Below are 12,500 nucleotides of genomic sequence, written 5' to 3' on the forward strand. Positions count from 1 at the left end.
CAAAGGGTTTGAATTGGATACAACATTTGTCTTTTGTTTATTTCCCTGCAAAACTTTGTTCAAAAACAGACACTTTTCTGACGCTGATGAGGACTAGGACAATTTGGGTAAATCTAACTCTCGGGTGATGGATTCTTGCTAGGGCCTAGAACCAAACAAATGGAAAGTTCCTTACTTTAAAGTTTTACATGTTGATTTTGTGATATTTTGTCACAGAGGGACCGGACCGAAGCAAAATAATGCAATGAAACGGGCGATTTCTTAGAACTTCCAGGGGCACCCAACGACCAATTTGTTGTAAAATGTATTATTATACCCCAGTTAATGAAAATAAATGTTATTAAGGCATTTTCAGGTGTTTTTCAGTTTTGCTGGGATAACATTATCTATTCCTTTTTCCCAGCAAGACACTCAAGAAATTTCCCAGCCAGCTAGATAAAATTGGTTGGTTTCCCAGCCAGCTGATCAAATTTATTTCCCAGCCAGGAATTTCGCGCGCTTTCAAATCCCTCGATGCAAAACGACCGAACAAAAGCGACAAAACCGGGACAAAACAGGTTTTTTCCGCAAGAGCAATCACTCTGACCAGCCGTCGTATGTTTGGGAGAGGGAAGGGGTTCTTTTTTTCTTTTTTCTTTTTTTTTTTTTAGTCGTCCTCAGTCTTCAGAGTTTCTACAGCCAGCTCGGATTGAAATGCTAGAAAAAGTCAGTAATTCCCAGGCAAAACCTCTATCAATAACAAAATTTCCCAGCCAGCTCATCGAAACACCTGCATTTTTGCCAGCCAGCAAGATTCCTCTGGGGAACAGATAATGTGAGGAACAGATTCGTTGGGTGCCCCTGAACTTCTAAGGCCCGGTTCAGACGCCGTACTTTACATGAGCCGAATCGAATTCGAATTAGACCGACCCAAATCGGTCAGTGTAAAATGCAGACTGCAGACCCGGTGCTATTAAAGGCGCTATTAAGTTTGGCGTCTGAATCAGTTCAGCCGGGATTAATTAATTTGGGTCCGGTCAGTGTAAAATGCAGACTGCAGACCGGGGGTAAAATGCAGACTGAGGTTATAATGTAACTGTTGAAAAGCCCAAACCCTTTAGAAATGCTAACAGTTAAGCTTAATATTGTTTTAGGCCTAATTAGGCTTAAGGTTAGCATTTCTAAGGGGTTTGGGCTTTTTCAACAGTTACATTATAACCTCAGTCTGCATTTTATAATTACCCCTGGTCTGCAGTCTGCATTTTACACTGACCGGACCCAAATTAATTAATCCCGGCTGAACTGATTCAGATGCCTAACTTAATAGCGCCTAAATTAATTCACAGAAGCATACTATGATTGAAGAAACTTGCAAAGTTGTGATAATTTCTGCATTTCATTGGGCTCATGTGAAGTAAGGCGTCTGGATCAAGGCCACTTCACGTTTCACAGCCGTAATTCCCGGCTAAGCCAGGCGGGAAAATTGCGAATTAGACCAGTTGTTCTGAATTGATTCACACGCCATATTTCACTTGAACTTTATTCAATGAATTCGATTCAGATCATGTAAAGTACGGCGTCTGAACCGGGCCTAAGAAGCTAAAAAGTGGGGAAGTAAAAGTTGTCTGATCTCTTAATTTGTGTGCATTTTAAATAAAAAGACTGCAAATCCCGGAGAGAAGGGACTTTGCATATGCATATATGCTTATCCAATTTTTTGAATTAAACTCCTAACGGAGACCAATCTGGGCGTGGCCCAGGCTTTTTTTGACCCCTAAATGAGACCATATTTAAAACACATTAAATAGTCATTTTTAAATTTCTTCTCGTGCAGCCCTGAACACGACCTTGACGGCTACATATGGGCTACATATGATGGCGTTTTGCCATGAACACCCTAAGTGAGACCAAAATCCGAAATTTACACCCCTAAGCTAGCGAGATGACGAGCATTCCAGGGACCCGTTTCTCGAAAGTCCCGAAAACTTTTCCGGCCCGAAAAGCCATTTGTGAAATTGCCAACCGCTTGTTTTGGAAAGCCGATCTTTTAACATGTTTTCAAGGTAACAAAAAGAAAAATAACTGTGAAGTTTGAGGTATTAAATTCTCTCCGTTCTTGAGATACAAAGGGAATTGTGACACCCGAAAACGGCCCGTAAAGTTTCGGGACTTTTTGAGAAACGGGCCCCAGGTCCTTTAATATGCGAGTCCCTTCTCCGGGTTGCAAACATTTTGCTTACGCAAATGTCCCTATTTCTTTTCGCGATTTCGAAAACTTCCAGAAGGTCAAAAGCTACTGTAGGTAATAAAATTATTCAACGATGAAATGATATATGAAATGGATCATATATGAACTGCGGATATGAAATCAAGCAAAGCTATGATCTTCGCAGTTATGAACGCAATTTCTGCAATTGCGTAAAGAAGCCTGAAAAATTCAGGACTTCACATTCGCAGTTCATATATGATCCATTTCATATATCATTTCATCGTTGATTCATTCCTCGCGGGAACTTTGGAACCCACAGATGACCCGCTCCCAACGTCAGTGGCTTTAGAGCTCAGTTGGTTAGAGCGTCGCACCGGTATCGCGAGGTCACGGGTTCAAACCCCGTTGAAGTCCCCAATTTTTCAGGCTTCTTTACGCAATTGCAGAAATTGCGTTTATAACTGCGAGGATCATAGCTTTACTTAATAAAATTGTTGCTTGATCTCTTAATTAAATTTTCTTTCTACAATCTTAAATTTTCAATGCAAACCAGTTAGGAGACGACAATCGATATCAATATCTAGACTGCCGAATGCACAATAAGAAGGAAACGCCTTTCTTCAAACGGGCGGTGTAATGAACTATCATGTGGAAACACCATAGTTTAGATATCGTGTAAATAAAGATATGAAACATATAATTTCGTCGAGAAATGAACATCCTGACTGGCCATTGCTTTATTCATAGAGATTCTCGAGGAGAAGAATTACGTTGATCATTTTATTGTCCGTCAATGTAATCGTCGCCAATGGCAACGTGAGCGCAGATTGGCCACCATAATGACTACAGTCAAAAGTGTTTTATTGAGTGTTCAAACACCCAGCTTGAAAAAATTTCTACCACTTTTTGTTATTTTGTTTTGTCCCAAAAACTTCAAGCTTGCTCACAATCCTGTATGAATTCATTAGCCTATAGCAAATGTATGTTTTGTCGTTCCGGCAACTGTACAGTTTAAATAGTTGAAACAAAGACACTTATGTCCACAGCCAAATGGACTTGTCAATCTCTTTCCTCGTGTTGTTGGACTGAGGTGTTTTTGAACACGTCTTCTTGTCAGTTAAAAGATTAGTTTTAGCTCTAAGCAAATGAAAGTTGGAAATTTGATTTCCGTTCTGATGCAAATGGTCCCAGCTATACGATCGATCTCCAAAACGGCAATTTAACAGTTATAAAGTGCATTTCGACCTCCTAAATGTGATCTTAGCAGTCATTTACCTTTTGTCTTGGACAATGCAATTCGAATACCAGAGGACTTTCCAATTTAATAGTTCCCTCATCAACAACAACGAAAAACGATCATGTCTAGTGCTCCATGCAATGCGTTCACTTGGATGTCTTATTCAAAGTCTTAGATCATATCTCTCAGATCATGAGTACGGGCGATTCAATTGGCCAATTCAACGAGTCGTATTCTACAGTACACCAATTTTTTGTTGCTTGATTCAATGATATGGAGATGTAACAAATGTTTTTTAAGTTCAGTCCGTTTGTCCCGCAGTGGAGACTTCACACTAGAGAAAAAGGTGGCTCTAACCAACAGTTCCCCCGGCCAAAGTGACTCGTATACTGTAAAAGGTGTACACCAGTCGAATTGGAAGAGATTACAATTAATGCGGCCATTCTGCAATTGAAGAAAGGCAGTCACTTTCAGTACAGCCGCATGAAATCGGTGATTTAGAGGCAGTAAAAAAGGCCAAAGCGGTAGAGAAATTAAAAAAGCAACGATATGTGGCAATTGACAGCTGAAACTAGTGTCATACCCGAGCTCTTATACAACTGTGAAATATACAAAGTAAGACAATAGATGTAGAAATCAGTAATCTCCAAGAATTGCACAGGTTACAGCAATTATCGTTGGTGTTTAAAAATGAGGTTAGGTCTATTTTCCTAATGTTCTTTGTAAAAGATTCAATGTTCAAGGAGTCCTTCAATTTAACAACCTACAATCCTCGCCAAATTAAGTTGCATGGGACACCATGTACAGCACTAATATTCTGACCTTTAGGTGTGATCCTTCCTCCCCAATGTTGAATTCACTGACTTAGAGGAGCCATCTCGCAAAACCAACATTGGAAGAGTAGAGGACATTACTTGTGTCCCAACGAATGTGACAAGGATTGTGTTTTGAAGGAATTTAAAGTATGTGGTGTACAACGGGGAATGGCGGGAAAATTGCGCGAGCTGCGAGGTCGTTTTCATCAGCGCAGAGCTTAGAAGTAAAAAGGTAAACAGCTCAGTGTTTTGCATTCATCTGGACATCAGTCTGCATGGGTTTTAAATAGGGCCGAATGTCTCCTAATATTTTAGAGATGGCGTGGTGGTTTAAAACCTCTCGGAAAATGTACGAAAAGAAATACTGATTCTCAGTGAAGTCATAGACATCTATTCAAATAAACACTTATCATTCATGGGAGGTCTCGTATTTAGTGAGTTAAAAGGTACGTTTATTTGTGAAAGTGTGCACGAGTCACCGCTAGTCACTAGTCAAATTATCCTTAGACAATTTTATAAGAAATTGAGAACGTCACCATGCATAAATCAGAAAAAAAATAACTAGTTGAAAACAGGTCCCAAGACGCAGGTAAAGCGTAAAACCTATCACTCTGGCTTATTAACTCAGCATTTACACCGTTGTGTTTTTAGCACGAACTACGGTTTTATCATTTTAGACCCATTAAATTTTGGTGACTCGTTGTGGTGAAAAGATACTGCTCTTATGGACACTTCCCTTTGTGAGATTCCTGCCTCTTCCATGAGCCGCTTACAAGTAAAGTTAAATCCCTTCTCTTTCTCATAGACGGACTACCGTTCTCAGAAGCAGTCTTCTCTGCCGGCCACTCAATTCGGGACTTGGGCCCCTCTGAACACTTTCCTTACACTTAGTTGAGAAAACACACGGTTCTTTTGCTATTCGCAATACACTTTCATGAGCAATATGACAAATTTCGGTTACTCTATGTACAGTAGAGTCTTTAACAGAACATTAGTAAAATGCAAGTACCGGTACTTGTGTCACACAATCTATAACACGCTTAACAACTATCTTGTTAAATAAATTTTCTGCTCGCAAAACAAAGTCAGTTGTTCAAAAGTCTCCAGGACACAGTTTTATACATACATCAGTTTCCTGTGGAATAATTTCGATTTCATCATATCAGATCTCCCAAAACAGACATGGTAGACCATCCGGCTTTCGTGGGGGGGGGGGGACGCGTCGTACATGACTAATGGTCACTAATCAATGTTCTTGTCTGTCAACGCCTCTCAAAATTGCTAGTGGAACACAATCCTTGCCAAATTAAGTTCTAGGTGTGATCCTTCCTCCACAATGTTGAATTCACTGTAACTTCCATTTTGTAATATGGATGTATGTATTGCTTTGAGTCCACGAAATAAATAGGCCTAGTATAATCGACTAACTCAATGATGTACCCAATTCAAACCCTTTAGGAATACAACGTTTTGTTCCAGGTGTTTCCATATCATTTAAATGTGAATGCTACATTATCATGCAAATGCCATACACAAAGCATCTTAACCCCTAGAGATTTGAATTGGGTACAACATTGAGTTAGCCGAATTGGTCTATACACAAATAATCTTAATCATTGAGTGAGTCGATTTAGTCATATATTGTTTACTTTCCCGCAAAACCCGATTTAAAAATAGACATTTTTCTGACCTTGATTGGCACAAACCTGATTCATTAACTCAGTACTTGCAACTTATTAATAAATAAATATATCAATAAAAAAAAAGCCATCGTATACCTACATATCTTGTACCTCATTAAAACCACCCTAGGTCCAGTGGCTTACGCGCCGTTGGACTAAGTGCATTAACTTGTGTGATTACAATTCGTTATATACCATTAAATTAACAATGACGTGTAGTGCGTTGGCATCTCGTCAATTAATAATTTTCGATCACAGCGAAGTTTTCTTATTTTCGAGCATTTCGGTATTTCTTTTCAGTTTCTAAATGTCTCTATTCTGTTGATAACGATGTTCTTTTAGCCCCACAGTTTGAGACTTCGTTATGTGGTTGTTGAATGTGAGTGACGACAATTTGCGAGCCAACATGGCGAGCCATGCTAGTCAACATGCGAGTCACACAGTTATTGAAAGCTAACCATTTTAAAATGGGTGCTTGGACTTAATAACTGTTTATCAGCGCTATTTGAAATGGGTGCTTAGACTTAAATGCGAAATTCGCATGGCTCGCAGATTATCCAGCCCCGTTGAATGTCCACCAAGCTGCTTGCCACTTAAGAGTTATCATTAGCTAAAACTGTTTGTTTCTGAAACAGATGTTATTAGCGTTGGTCGCTCGAATCTTGCGTGTGCTGCGATTTTCCCTTTAATTTGTTTGTGTTGACACCTATTGGATTTTGACTTTGTTTAGAAACCATTTGTAAACCCAAGGATTGACTACAAAAACCACAAATTGTAATAACCTTTCAGAACAAGTGGTCGAATAAGTGGTCGATAGACCAAACACAAGAAAACGGATTATTTCTTTCTCTACCCATCTGCTTTGCTTCCAAAGCGATTGCCGAGAGCACTTTAATGATCTGAGATTCCAAATGAACTAGATTTCAGGTCCACTATGCACTACACAACGTGAATAGAAAGCCATTAGATTTGTTTGGGCAGTTTTTGCCGAGCGCTGTGCAGTCGTGATCACACGTGATTACACTACGATAACTTCGATAACTAACCCTAACCCTACCTAAAAATTACTGTAACAGAGCTAAGCGGCAGTTTACAGAAACAGCTACTGCCAGAACGGAGGCCAGGAAAAACCTGTCGGAAAAAACCCCGTTGGGGGAAAATAAGGCAGGAAACCTGGGTAGGATCCATGACTTCAGCTCTGAATGCCAATTCTACGAAGGCCACGCTGCTTAGACAGAATTGAAACGAAAGCGTGAACTACTATTTAAACTGTGGTAGAAAAATAAAAAATAAAATAAGAAATAAAAAACGTTCATAGCATTGGCGTTGGCCAAGAATGATCTCCTATGTGACAAAACTCTCTTGTATGGCTGTCATCGTGTCCCATGATGCACTGAACAGGCCCAGTCCCCACTGCTCTCATTCCGCAGAAATATTTCATTTCCAGCTAATTCATATTCATGCAAAGGCCGGCTTTTACATATTTCAGCTCTACTACACTACGTTGTGTACGAAATCGGTTTATCATTTTGGAATTAGCTCATGAAACGATTTAGTTTGGGCTAGACTTCTAAAGATAAATTCGTTAGAGTGGGGGTTAATATCTAACATGCTTAAGTAATCTTTTCAGTATTGAAACTGGACAGACACTACTGCTTGATTGGGCAATCACAACCTTCGCCTGCGAACGCAGACGTATTTCCGGCGGTCGTTTCTCTCGCGGGAGAGAAACTACCGCCGGAAATTCGTCTGCGTTCGCAGGGTAAGTAAAAACCCGCATGTAAGAACCTAGTGTTTTAAGAACGTGCTAGCAGAAATTTCCCATTGTTTATAGTGTGTATAAATTTTTAGTTAGTCTTGCACAAAGCTCATGCATGACAAGACAGTTATAAATAAATGCTGTATCATAAAGGACCAAACCTATTTTTTCTGCTTATACAGGAATGGTTTCTACTGAAAACTTAAGAACCCAATGAAGAACCTACTTTAGCCTAAATTGCCAATAATTACCCCCAAATATAAGAACTTGTTTTGCCAAACTTGGAAAATGTAGGTTCTTACACGCGGGTTTTTACTGTATCTGGATGTATACTTTCCAGTCACAAACTTAAGTAACTTACATATAACTTAAGCTTACCGATTGTTGCTGTTGCAGTTGTAAAAGTTCTAACTGCATTTGAAGACTAAGCTTTCATTTCCTGCCGAACATAAACAAATTACAAAATTTCTGTCATACTTGTAAACTTATTCTCAAAATATTTATGAAACTGACAACAAGAAAATTAATGGCTCAAACCAACCTGACCCGCTGTCTTGATTCGCTTCGTCGACTGCGCGTTTTCTTAGTTTTTTCAGCACAATAGCAGCCTCTACACAGAAGATTTTCGTTTGTTTTTACGAATGGCGAAACAACGTGTTTTTTGCCGCAAACACGACAGCCAATTTTATAGTGGTACATCACTTGCACGCTTCAACTTATTCGCCAACAGGCGAAGGGAGCCACGGAAGCTTCTAAGACTCTTCTAACACTAAAAAGTCCTAGTGAAGCTATGATCTTCGCAGTCACGAACGCAATTTTTACAGTTGCGTAGAGAAGCCTGAAAAATTCAGTGCGACGCTCTAACCAACTGAGCTATGAAGCCACTGACGTTCATGATTCATTTCATCATTGATTCATTCCTCACGGGACCATTAGAACCCACAAATGACCAGCTCCCAACGTCAGTGGCTTCATAGCTCAGTCGGTTAGAGCGTCGTAGCGGAATAACGAGGTCACGGGTTCAAACCCCGTTGAAGTCCTGAATTTTTCAGGCTTCTCTACGCAATTGTAAAAATTGCGTTCGTAACTGCGAAGATCATATTAGCTTCACTTGACTTCATATCCGCAGTTCATATGATTCATTTCATATACCATTTCACCACTAAAAAGTCAAAGTGAAAGTGGTGAAATGGTATATGAAATGAATCATATGAACTGCGGATATGAAGTCAAGTGAAGCTAATATGATCTTCGCAGTTACGAACGCAATTTTTCAAGTCCTGAATTTTTCAGGCTTCTCTACGCAATTGTAAAAATTGCGTTCGTAACTGCGAAGATCATATTACCTTCACTTGACTTCATATCCGCAGTTCATATGATTCATTTCAACCCGTCATCATTTCCCGCCTTTGCAAACGCGGCTACCCGCTAAAAGTTAGAATCTTCCAGAAAAAAAGAACAAGCGATCGATTCTTTTCCTTTGCCGAGAAAGCTCGATGACCTCTTCCTCTCTGGCAGCCATCTGGCTTGCAACGAGATTATGCGCATGCATGAAATGGATTCCTAACGGACCAATCAGACAAAAGTCTCCATTGCTTTTCGCAATATGATTAGCAATGAAGACTTTTGTCTGATTGGTCCGTTAGGAATCCCATTTGATGCATGCGCAAGGCATGCGCATAACCTCGTTGCAAATAGACTATTTATATCGTATTTGACGACGCGTGTGATCTGAAGAGGAAATCGAAGGGTCCCAAAAAACCATCACATCATCCAGGACAACGTAGAAAATAGTAGCTGAGTAAACTTTATTTATCTAGCTGTCCATAAAATGAGTTTTCGAAAAGAAACATCGCGATTTGAAGTTTTTATGGGACATTTTCCTCGATTAGTTGACTGTCTCAAAATAACGTGACGTCACACGCTCTCGCATCTTTGTGGTCGTAGGTTTGATTCCTGCCCAGGACTCTGATTTTAAAGTTGTTCTACCCCCGTTGCCCGTTGTCAACGCAACTTGTGTTGTATCAAGTCCTTCCCTCGGGCCCATTACACATTTCCATCATGCGTGTATGTCGGTATTGTTTTTACATTTATTTTGGAGCGGTCACGGTCATTCAGTTGTAACTGACGCACGCACGCAAACATTCCACCGATATTGCTTATCCATTAAGTTATTTGTAACTAGATTCCTTGTTCCTGCTCCACACGTTCCAACGAGGACGTTTCCGGGTAATGAGTTGTTTGTTGTTTGATTGAACTATACTGCTTTCTGTTCTTTAATTAGTTGTACATTGTGATCACATAATATGTCTCATCAGCCTGATTTAAATTAAACTCTTTACTGTTTCTCATTGTTTAATAGCAAGAACAAGTAATGCATGCGTAATAAATTTCCTACTCGCCTCTCTTTTCTTTTCTTTGGATTAAAGTCAGTAACTACGTCGGCACACATTCCTTTTATGCATAACTTAACTGTTTATTTTCTGAGTGATCATGATCATTCAGAAGCTTGGCTGGTTGTCACGAACGCACGCAAACAATTAACCAATGTTGCTTACTCATTAATTCATTTGTAACGACTCGAGGAACATATCAAGGTAACTTTTTGTTGTTTTTTTCTTTACTCAGTTCGGATCAAGTTAGTGACTATGTCAGAATTCCTGATATGTTTATTTTATAAAGTGATCATGATCACCGTCACTCATGATCAGTTGCGAATGACGCACCCAAGTGATCCACCAGTATTATTTATCGCTCAATTTTTTGTTCAGCCAATTAGCTTGAGGGTTCACGGTGATGAATTATTTGTTTCTTGTGTGATCGAACTACAATGTATATACTGCATGCCCTCCATTCTTTTCTTGCACATCGAGAAAGTAAGTGAGTAAATGATGTATCTTGAATTGTTTCTGAACAGAGAGTGTCTTTAGTTTTTGAATCCGCTTAGATTCAAAATTGAGGGTGTCACAAAGCAAATGACGATGAAGAATAAATTCAATCAGTTTTAGCCATAACAAACCCTTAATTAATGTCTACTCGCTTTAAAGTCTTACTTGAAGCTAAGCAAGACCGGAGCCTCGTATAATATACCCGTTCTCATTACAACTTTGAACCTCGCCGAACGAAACCATGATTGCTTGACTTTTTCGGAGCAATGGAACAGTCATCTCACCTCGATCAGTGTTCAAATTGGACTGCTTCACTGATCAGTTGCGCAGTTTGCTCGAGTATGAAATGACTTTTCTTTGCTGCTCCATTTGTTAGTTCTCTTGAGAACGTTTCAGCTTTCCGCTCCAGTTCTACATTTTTAATGCATACTAGGCATAAGGGAATTTTGTTATGAAAGTTAAAAGTTTTCCTACAAGATTCGATAATGCATGGATAACCACATTACATCATCAAATTTTGCAGAGTCATTTCTTGTCGTCGAGGACCTCGCATTGATTAGCATCCGTTTTGGTAAGTTGCTCACTGTTACTCATTTCTTAATAACACGAACAAGTAATTTATTTGTGATAAACCAGTTCTGATGAATTTTGCGTCACTTTTTGTTGTTTTCTCTTTACCCAGTTTGGATCAAGTTAGTGACTATGTCAGAATTCCCTAGTACATGTTTATTCTCTGAAGTGACCACCGTCACACTCATGATCAGTTGCAAATGATGCATCTAAATGATCCACCAGTATTATTTATCCCTTAATTTTTTTTCAGCCGGATTCAGTATTCCTACTCAAAACGTTTAGAATAGGAACATTGCAAGGTAGTTGGTAATATTAGCTTGCTGGGTGTAATAAGTTATTTGTCTGCCGTTGCAAGGTAATAGGTAACAATTAGTTTGAGGGGTCACGGTGCTAAATTATTTGTTTCTTGTGTGATCGAACTATATACTGCCCTCCATTCTTTCCTTGCACATCGAGAAAGTAACTAAATGATGTATTTTGAATTATTCCTGAATAGAGAGGGTTTTTAGTTTTTGAATCCGCTTAGATTCAAAATTGAGGGTGTCACAAAGCAAATGACGATTAAGAATGCATTCAATCAGTTTTAGCCATAACAAACTCTTTATGTCTACTCGCTTTAAAGTCTTAGTTAAAGCTAAGCAAGACCAGAGCCTCGTATAATGTATGCGTTCTCATTACAACGTTGAACCTCGCCGAACGAAAGCATGTATTTTGTGAGTTGTTCCGAGCAATCATGAACAGTCATCTCACCTCGATCCGTTCTCTTGAGAACTTTTCAGCTTTCCGCTCCAGTTCCACTCTTTTTCCATACTAGGCATAAATGATTTGTGTAATGATAGTTAAACGTTTTCCTACAAGATTCGATATTGCATGGATAACCACCTTAAATCATCACATTGCAGAGTCATTTCTTGTTGCCGAGGACCTCGCGTCGATTAGCATCCATTTTGGTAAGTTGCTCACTGTTACTCGTTTTTTAGTAACACAAACAAGTAATTTATGTGTGATAAACCAGTTCTGATGACTTTTGCGTTACTTTTTGTTGCCTTCTCTTTACCCAGTTTGGATCAAGTTAGTGACTACATGTATGTCATAATTCCCTACATGTTTATTTTGTAAAGTGACCACTGTCACTCATGATCAGTTGCAAATGATGCATCTAAATGATCCACCAGTATTGACAGTATTATTTATCCCTTAACGTTTTTTCAGCCGGATTCAGTATTCCTGCTCAGAAGGTTTTGAAGAGGAACATTGCAAGGTATTTAGTAATATTAGCTTGACGGGCGTAATAAGTTATTTGTCTGCCGTTGCAAGGTAATAAGTAACATTAGCTTGAGGGGTGTAATAAATTTTTT

At 39.3% G+C, this 12,500-nt stretch overlaps 1 long non-coding RNA gene across 1 annotated transcript in view; it reads left to right on the top strand.

Moving 5' to 3' along the window:
* The first annotated feature begins 10,428 nt into the window (after window positions 1–10,428).
* LOC137976376 (uncharacterized) overlaps window positions 10,429–12,500 on the top strand; it is a 161,097-nt gene continuing 159,025 nt past the window's right edge. Inside the window, exons 1-5 of the long non-coding RNA XR_011117757.1 lie at window positions 10,429–10,557; window positions 11,093–11,140; window positions 11,393–11,441; window positions 12,045–12,092; window positions 12,355–12,403. This is a non-coding gene — a long non-coding RNA (uncharacterized lncRNA). The remainder of the gene's footprint in view (window positions 10,558–11,092; window positions 11,141–11,392; window positions 11,442–12,044; window positions 12,093–12,354; window positions 12,404–12,500) is intronic.

Source organism: Montipora foliosa, chromosome 11 (genome assembly GCF_036669935.1).
Source record: "Montipora foliosa isolate CH-2021 chromosome 11, ASM3666993v2, whole genome shotgun sequence".
In the NCBI taxonomy this organism is placed as follows: domain Eukaryota; kingdom Metazoa; phylum Cnidaria; class Anthozoa; order Scleractinia; family Acroporidae; genus Montipora; species Montipora foliosa.